The sequence below is a fragment of the Vipera berus genome (genome assembly GCF_964194415.1).
Source record: "Vipera berus genome assembly, chromosome: 2".
Taxonomy (NCBI): domain Eukaryota; kingdom Metazoa; phylum Chordata; class Lepidosauria; order Squamata; family Viperidae; genus Vipera; species Vipera berus.
This window is the reverse complement of record NC_138203.1, coordinates 214,162,206-214,171,052: the sequence shown is the minus strand read 5'-3', so window position 1 is coordinate 214,171,052 and position 8,847 is coordinate 214,162,206.

The window sequence follows — 8,847 nt, the reverse complement described above, 5'->3', positions numbered from 1 at the left end:
GTGCTCTTTTCCCCACAACATAAAAGCCCAAACTTTACAAACTGGCAGCCCTCCATTGCATCAGCTCTCCACACAGCCTAGTATTGTGCTGATTTAATTTATTTATTTATTTATTTATTTTATTACATTTATATACCGCCCTTTCCCGAAGGACTCAGGGCGGTTTACAGGGTGATTAAAAAACAAAGTACAAAAGTTAAAAACAAATTAAAAAAATTACATTTGTCCCTGCATAAATAAAACCCCAGTTAAAATAAAATTAATCCTCAGCCTGGGCCAGAGAGCTCGAAGAGCCAGGTCTTCAGGCCCCGGCGGAATGAACGGAGGTCGGGGGCAGTCCTCAGCTCCACTGGCAGCTGGTTCCAAAGGGCAGGCGCCCCCACTGAGAAGGCCCTATCCCTGGGTGTTACCCGCCGGCAATGTCTTACCGGTGGCACCCTGAGAAGACCCTCCCTGTGGGAGCGCACTGGACGAAGGGAACTTGATGCCGGCAGCAGGTGTTCCCTCAGATATCCCGGACCCAAGCCATTTAGGGCTTTATAGGTCATCACCAGCACCTTGAATCTCACCCGGAGGGCAACCGGAAGCCAATGCAGCTCGCGGAGTAGAGGTGTTACATGGGAGTATCGGGAAACCCCCATCACAACTCGCGCGGCCGCATTCTGCACCAGCTGAAGCCTCCGAGTGGTCCTCAAGGGCAGCCCCATGTAGAGAGCGTTGCAGTAGTCTAAACGGGAGGTCACGAGCGCATGAGTGACTGTGCGTAGGGCATCTCGGTCCAGGTAGGGTCGCAACTGGCGCACCAGGCGAACCTGGGCAAAAGCCCCCCTGGTCATGGCTCCTATATGGTCTTCAAAATTGAGTCGTGAATCCAGGAGGACACCCATGTTGCGAGCCCTATCAACGGGGGGTAACACCTCACCCCCCATCGTTAGAGATGGAATAGTCTGGTTGACCCGAGATGCCGATATGCACAGCCACTCAGTCTTGGCGGGATTGAGACGAAGCCTGTTTCTCCCCATCCAGACCTGGACCGCCTCCAGGCACCGGGACATCACGGCGAGGGCATCACTGGGTTGGTTCGGGGTGGAAAGAAAAAGTTGGGTATCATCAGCGTACTGATGATACCCCACCCCGAAACCACGAATGATCTCACCCAGCGGCTTCATATAGATGTTGAACAGGAGGGGCGAGAGAACCGACCCCTGAGGAACTCCACAAATGAGAGGCCTCGGGGCGGATCTCTGCCCTCCCGTCAACACCGACTGCGAACGGCCCAGGAGATAGGAGGAGAACCACCGTAAAACGGTGCCTCCCACTCCCAACCCCCTGAGACGCCGCAGTAGGATACCATGGTCGATGGTATCAAAAGCCGCTGAGAGATCTAATAGGACCAGGACAGAGGAACAACCCCTGTCCCGAGCCCTCCAGAGATCATTCACCAGCGCGACCAATGCCGTCTCCGTACTGTATCCGGGCCTGAAACCCGAAGGTTGGAGACTGGACGATAGTTATTTAAAACAGCCGGGTCCAGGGCAGGCTTCTTGAGGAGGGGTCTCACCACCGCCTCCTTCAAGGCGGCAGGGAAGACACCCTCCTTCAAAGAAGCAGTTATTACTGCGTGGAACCAGCCTCGTGTCCCCTCCCGGGCCGCATAAGCTAGCCAGGAGGGGCACGGATCCAACAAACAGGTGGTGGTGCTCAGCCTCCCCATGATCCTGTCCACATCAGGGGAAACAGGATCGAACTCAGTCCAGATAACATGCTCAAGACCGTCCGATTCCTCCACATCAGACTGCCCAGTCAGAGTTCAGACCGGTCCGGATCTGAGCGATTTTGTCCGCCAGATGATGACTAAACTCCTTGGCTTGTCCCCGTAAAGGATCCTCCCTCACCTCCTGATTAAGGAGGGAGCGAGTTACCCTAAACAGGGCGTCCGGGCGATTATCTGCGGACGCGATAAGGGCAGCAAAGTAGTTAGACTTCGCCGTCCTTATCGCCGCAAGATAAGACCTTATAAAGGTTCTTAGCTGCAATCAGTCAGATTCGGATTGGCTGGACCTCCAACCGCTCTCTAGACCCTGTCTCTGACGCTTCATCTCCCGGAGCTCCGCAGAGAACCATGGAGCCCAACGGGATCTGCGCCGGGTCAGAGGTCGCAAGGGTACAACACAGTCAAGTGCCCCGGCGGCCGCCCTTTCCCAGGCATCCACCAGGACATCGACTGGGCTGTGGGTAAGGGTGATGGGTATAGGCCCAAGCGCCCTCTGGAACCGTTCCGGGTCCATTTGGCGCCTGGGGCGGAACCACCTGGTCGGTTCCGCAGCCCAGCGGCGGGGGGTGGCATAACAGAAGACCAGCCGCAGGAGGTAATGATCTGACCATGACAGGGGAGCAATGGTTGGTGAACCCCCTCCCAGATCATCCAGCCACTGTCCAGATAGGAACACCAGGTCGAGAGTATGATCTCCCACGTGAGTCGGGACCTCAATAACTTGGGTCAGGCCCATGGCCGTCATGGAGGCCATGAACTCCCGAGCTAACTCAGATGACCGTCCCAATGAAGGCAGGTTGAAGTCACCCAGAACTATGAGCCTGGGGAACTCCACCGCCAACCCTGAGAGAGTGTCTTTAAAAAGTTAAAAAGACACTTTTAAAAATTTAAAAAGTCCCAGAGAGTTCCGAGGAACTTGCTCCCCAACTTCGACGTTTTCCCATTTCGACAAAATGGCAGAACCCCACCCCTCTTCTTGGTGCCATTCGATGCTTTAATAACGAGAAAGGCAGAAATTTAGCACGATCAGCCCTCAGGCAGCGCTGGCTGCCCCAGTATTTCTGCCTCCCACACAGCAGAAAGAGCACAAGGGGCGAGACTGGGTGGAGGGGGGTGGCAGAGATACGACAAACCCTTGAAAGAAGCCCGATTCCCTTTTCCTTATCCGCCGCGATCGCGATCACGGCCTCGGTCACCAAAGCCTCGCATTCTCCCAAGCAGAAAAAGGGGACCTCTGTGCGCGACTACGTGAAGGGTAGCGCTGAGAGGCCCAACTCTGAACTTTCCTGCTGCTTTGTGGCTATAAAAAGAACTGCCGGGACTTAATTTTCCCAGCTAAACAGCCGACGGGTTTGGTTTTTCTGGAGCCTCTGAGAGCCGAGTCGCGTCAGGAGCTGCTTGGCGCTTGTTAAAAAGCAAACCAGCCTTTCTTCTCCGGCCTCTTAAACGCAATGAAATACGGAAGTGCAAGTCCGTAGCATTTCCGTTGCCATCACTTAGTTCAGCGCCACATTTTGAGTGGAAAAATTGCCCAGTTTCCTTAGAAACTGGCAAGTTATGTGTGCTCTGCAATATGTAGAGTTTAGTAACGGGCTGCGGCAACTTTCCATTTGGAGAGGTGCGCACGCAGCTCTCCAAAGGTTTGGAGAGCTGCGCGAGCACCTCCACCCGTTTGGAGAGGTGTGCACGCACCTCCACCCGAACGGGCGGCGGCGCCACCCGTTTACAGACCTGCTGCTGCGGCCCGTTTGCAGAGCTACCGCCTTCCTCTGAAGGTGGCAGCTCTGCAAACGGGCCACAGCAGCTTTCTCAACGAGTGGCGCCACTGCCCATTCAGGCGGAGGTGCGCGCGCACCTCTCCAAAGGTTTGGAGAGGTGCGCGCGCACCTCCGCCCATTCAAAGAGGTGCGCGTGCACCTCCGCCCGTTCGAAGAGGTGCGCGCGCACCACTGCCCGTTCGAAGAGGTGCACGCACACCGGGCGACTGGGAGCCGCAGGAGACGGCTCAAAGAGCCGCATGCGGCTCCGGAGTCGTGGGTTGCCGACCTGTGCCCTAGTGGCAATCACAGTCTGATTGGCCATTTCAGCTTACAAAAATTAAAACTTCTTTCTCAATTTTCTGTGACATCGCTAAAACCATCAGCTGCTTCTAGAATCACAGAGTAAAATCACAGAATGCTCTTTTTATGATTCTTTAACTGAAAAAGTAATCTAATAGACATCTAGCAAAATATTTTTTTCAAAATTTGTTAATACATGATCATTAGGATTCATGTATGAAGAAATCTTAATATTTTGTTTCCTGCAAAGTATTTTGAACCAAAGGTTAAAAAAGCTATGCACTTCAAAACAAAGTATTATAAAAACCCTTAAATTTGTAGGTGTGAGAACCCAACTATATAATTTCTTAATTTTTCAAAAAAGATACATCAAGATCTTCCCACATAAAGGCTCATAGTTTTCTAAATCCTGCAAACCAGTTCTCACACCAGTCAGAATTAAAAAATCAGGATATTTTAGAATTCCTTCCATAATTATATGATTACACAAATGATGCAATTTATGCAAATGATTTAAATTCTATTTTAGTGGATTTAACAGCTATCCCTCCCTCAAATAGTTTTCCGGTGCATAATTTATATACATAAGCCTTAGGGTAAGTACAGGTTCATTTGACTTCTTATGAGCTATTTATTTATTTAATTAAATTTTTATACCGCCCTATTCCCGAAGGACTCAGGGCGGTTTACAGCTATGCAGATATGCCTATATAATTTTCTTGACAGCAGTACAAAAGTTTTGCTGTTACCTTTTTCTGGGATGACTTTCAATTTCCTAGTCTAGATTGGGATGATTTGGTGGCTGTGCATCCAGATTAGTTGCTTTAAGTTTCTGAGGTCAGCCAAGTTTGGCTAAATTCTGCCATGTGCAGCATATAAATCCTTAAAACCCAGGCATTGTGACAAGATTTTAAAATAATGGACTGCTGTGCTTCAAATCCTATAAGCTACTTCTGCCTTATATTTAGTAGCACCTTCTCCTGCAAACTACCACTTAGGTGTTAATATGAAACCCAAGATGCAGAACAGCTTCTGCAAAAGAGTGTTTGTCATTATCAAGCAAATATTACCAGAAAAGAAGAAAGGAATCCAGTATCCTAGACCTAGGTCAGGGGTAGGCAACCTCGGCTCTTTTATGACTCATGGACTTCAACTCCCAGAATTCCTGAGCCAGCTATGCTGGGAGTTGAAGTCCATGAGTCATAAAAGAGCCAAGGTTGCCTACCCCTGACCTAGGGTATGAGCTATTTGGCTTAAATTCTCAAACATTCATGTTTTATGCCTCTAAATGGGCAACAAGATCAGTGTCATAACTTTTCCTTCTCTTTTTTAGTCATACTAATAGTCACTATTGGCATAAACCATTTTTTCAATATGACAAGCTATAGTTCACACAGTTGCCTGTTCATTAATACATGGATCAAACTATAACCCTATATATAGACCCATAGCCTTTACTTCTGAATAGGCATTTACTGTAGCTGTATATTGGTTGAATGCGACTGGCCCAGCATAGATTATGTTATTTCTATGTAATAATTGCCCAATAAAGCCAAAGAGCCTTGGTGGCGCAGTGGGCTAATGCCTCCTTAAGTAACACCAGCTGCCTGCAATTAGTGCAGGTTCGCATCCCACCAGGCTCAAGGTTGACTCAGCCTTCCATCCTTCCGAGGTAGGTAAAATGAGGACCTAGATTGTTGGGGGCAATTAAGCTGACTTTGTAATAATGCCGCTTGGGGGTGTGTGTGAAAGCCCTAGTAAGCAGGCATATACATAGAATGAAGGCTACTGCTAAGCTTGTAAGCCGCCCTGAGTCTTCGGAGAAGGGCGGGATATAAATGGAATTAAAATAAATAAATAAATAAAACTCATACATGGTGAACAATTATGCCGCCAGTAGTATATTGTGTGACTCAATGAGAGCAAAGTTCATGTAATATAGAATACTGAACTCTTAATTGCAGGAACCCACCAAAGAATTTAAAGTCATTATAAACATCAATTAGCTAATCTTTCCAGTGCTGCTATCTCCCTGGAAATGTAACCTAGCCTCTTTATTCATTTAACCCTACTCCTTTTAGCCTTGCCTAAGATTTCAGAACCATACTGGATATCGGCTCTGTTCTACATGCATACCTCTGTATTGTTTAAATACAATACAGCTGACTCAGGAATTCTGGGAATTGAAGTTCACGAGTCATAAAAGAGCCAAGGTTGCTTACCCCTAGTTTAGACCATGGATGTGGAAAGAGGCATGCAGTAATTTTAAGCTGTTTTGGTGGCAGACGTTTTTACAAATTGGCTGTAAGAATTCATCCATAGGCACAATGGAGAAAAGGAGTCTGCTCTGACAATCAGACTAAACTTTTCTCCTCTGTTTAACATATTTGAGTAACAATTATCAGATATAAGATGCTACAGAATTATCTACGATGCAAGAAAATAGTCAAATAGGATTATTTTTCTGAGAGACATTACACTCTACAATATGATTGTGCATCAACATCATTATTTCACATGATTAGGCTCCCAGCAAGATGATTAGCCCAAAATGACTGGATTTATTTTTGTGACATAAAACATAATGCACTTTGTTAGGTTTTGGCTTACAGTCTTGGGTAAGCATAACTTTAAATCAAAGTTAAACTTCAGTGTATTGGGCAAATCTATTCAACCAGCTTTATAACCTGAGGTTTGATGTTACTAGTCCTGCTATTATAATTTAATCAATAAACTATGGCTTAGCTAGCATCATACCTAAATTCAGCTAATACAGCTTTTCTGGAAACTCTCAATTCTATAATACAGGAATGCCCATGATTTCAAACAAAATTTTTCACTATGTAGAATTTTGCACTTACTGTATTTTCCGGCGTATAAGACGACCCGGCGTATAAGACGACCCCCTACTTTTAAGAAGTTTTTCAAGGTTTTTTGTCTTATACGCCGGAAAATACTTACATGCCCTGCCCTCCCTGTCCGTCGCAGAGGAGGCGAAGGCCCGACTGGCCCCGCTGGCCCTCCCGCTGCTCCCGCGCTTCTGCCGGCCCCCGAGGCGCAATGTTTCCCGGGCAGCAGGCAGCGCCGGAGGGCAGCCGCCACCCCGCCACGGCCGGCGCCCCTCCTGCTTCCCCCCCCAGGCCTTGAACTTCTCCCATTCGGCGCAGGTCGGGGCAGCTCCGCCGCAGCCTCTTTTTCATGTGCCGCTTCCCTCTCACCGTCAGCCGAGGCGCGCTTGGCCCGGGCTCCCGGTCCCTCTTCCCGGCCGGCTTCCCGCCCTGCCCCTCATGGAGCTGGACTGGGCGTGCAGCCTCTCGGTGTGGCTGCTTTTCCTGGGCAGCCTGGCGGTGCGGCTCCTGCGCTCGGACCTGTTGCTGAGCCGGCGGCTGCTGCTGCACGTGGGGCTGCAGGCCGTCCTGCAGGCGCTGGGCCGTCCTGCCGCTGCCCCTCAGCGCCGCGCTCACGGCGGCTGCCTGCTGGCTCGTCTCGGCCAGCACCGCCTGGCGGAAGCGCAGCGTCGGACGGGAGCAGGACTTCCCTGCCGGCTCCCGTCCGACGCTCTTCCCTCTTGAGGCAGCAGCTGCCTCAAGAGGGAAGAGCGTCGGACGGGAGCCGGCAGGGAAGTCCTGCGTGCGCGCGTGTGTGCAGGACTTCCCTGCCGGCTCCCGTCCGACGCTCTTCCCTCTTGAGGCAGCATCCCCGAGGACTCCTTAGGAGCCGGGGAGCGATGCTGCCTCAAGAGGGAAGAGCGTCGGACGGGAGCCGGCAGGGAAGTCCTGCGTGCGCGTGCGTGTGCAGGACTTCCCTGCCGGCTCCCGTCCGACACTCTTCCCTCTTGAGGCAGCATCGCTCCCCGGCTCCTAAGGAGTCCTCGGGGATGCTGCCTCAAGAGGGAAGAGCATTGGACGGGAGCCGGCAGGGCAGTCCTGCACACGCGTGCACTCCCCAGCTGCTAAGGAGCAGCCGGGGAGTGCGCGCGTGCGCAGGACTGCCCTGCCGGCTCCCGCCAGACGCCACCCACTGATTTTCCGGCGTATAAGACGACTGGGCGTATAAGACGACCCCCCAACTTTTGAGGTGATTTTCATGGGTTAAAAAGTCGTCTTATACGCCGGAAAATACGTATTAAAATACATCTCACTTGTTTCTGCCTAAAGTATTTGCTACCTCAATTTTTTGCGTTGTTTGCAAATTTGATTTAAACTCTGTCCAAGCCATTTATAAATTTGTTGAACAGCACAGGGTCCAGAACAGGCCTCTGAGGCATACCACATGACTTTTCTTTCTAGCTTGATATAAAACTTGTTCAATGCTTTTTTCCAGTAGTAGCATATTCCTGCCTGTATTCCACCATCTTCTTTCTCAGAATCTCCTGAGATACTTCATTGAACTCTTTGCTAAAGTCAAGATACACTGACTATAGTACAATCAATCAATCAATCAATCAGAATAGAGCTGGAAGGGACCTTGGAGGTCTTCTAGTCCAGCCCCCTGCAGTGATGAAGCACCCACAACTTTGACGGCAAGCTGTTCCGCTGATTAATTGTCCTCACTGTTAGAAATTTTCTCTTTAATTCCAGGTTACTTCTCTCGTTGATTAGTTCCCACCCATTGTTTCTTGTCCTGCCCTCTGGTGCTTTGGAAAATAAGTTGACCCCCTTCTCTTTGTGGCAGCCTCTCAAATACTGGAATACTGTTATCATGTCTCCCCAGTTCTTCTTTTCTCTAAACTAGCCAAACTCAAAGCTTGCAACCGTTCTTCCTATGTTTTAGTCTCCAGGCCTTTAATTATCTTAGCTGCTCTTCTTTGCACTTTTTCCAAAGTCTCAGCATTATTTTTGTAATGTGACCAAAACTGGATGCAGTGTTCCAGGTGTGATCTTACTATGGCTTTATAAAGCAGTACTTTATAAAGTGGTACAATGAACAACGAAGCTAGTCATTCCTATTAAAACATATCAAATTGCTTTCGGTTAACTATACTTGCTAAACCCTGCTGGCTCCTTCAGGGGG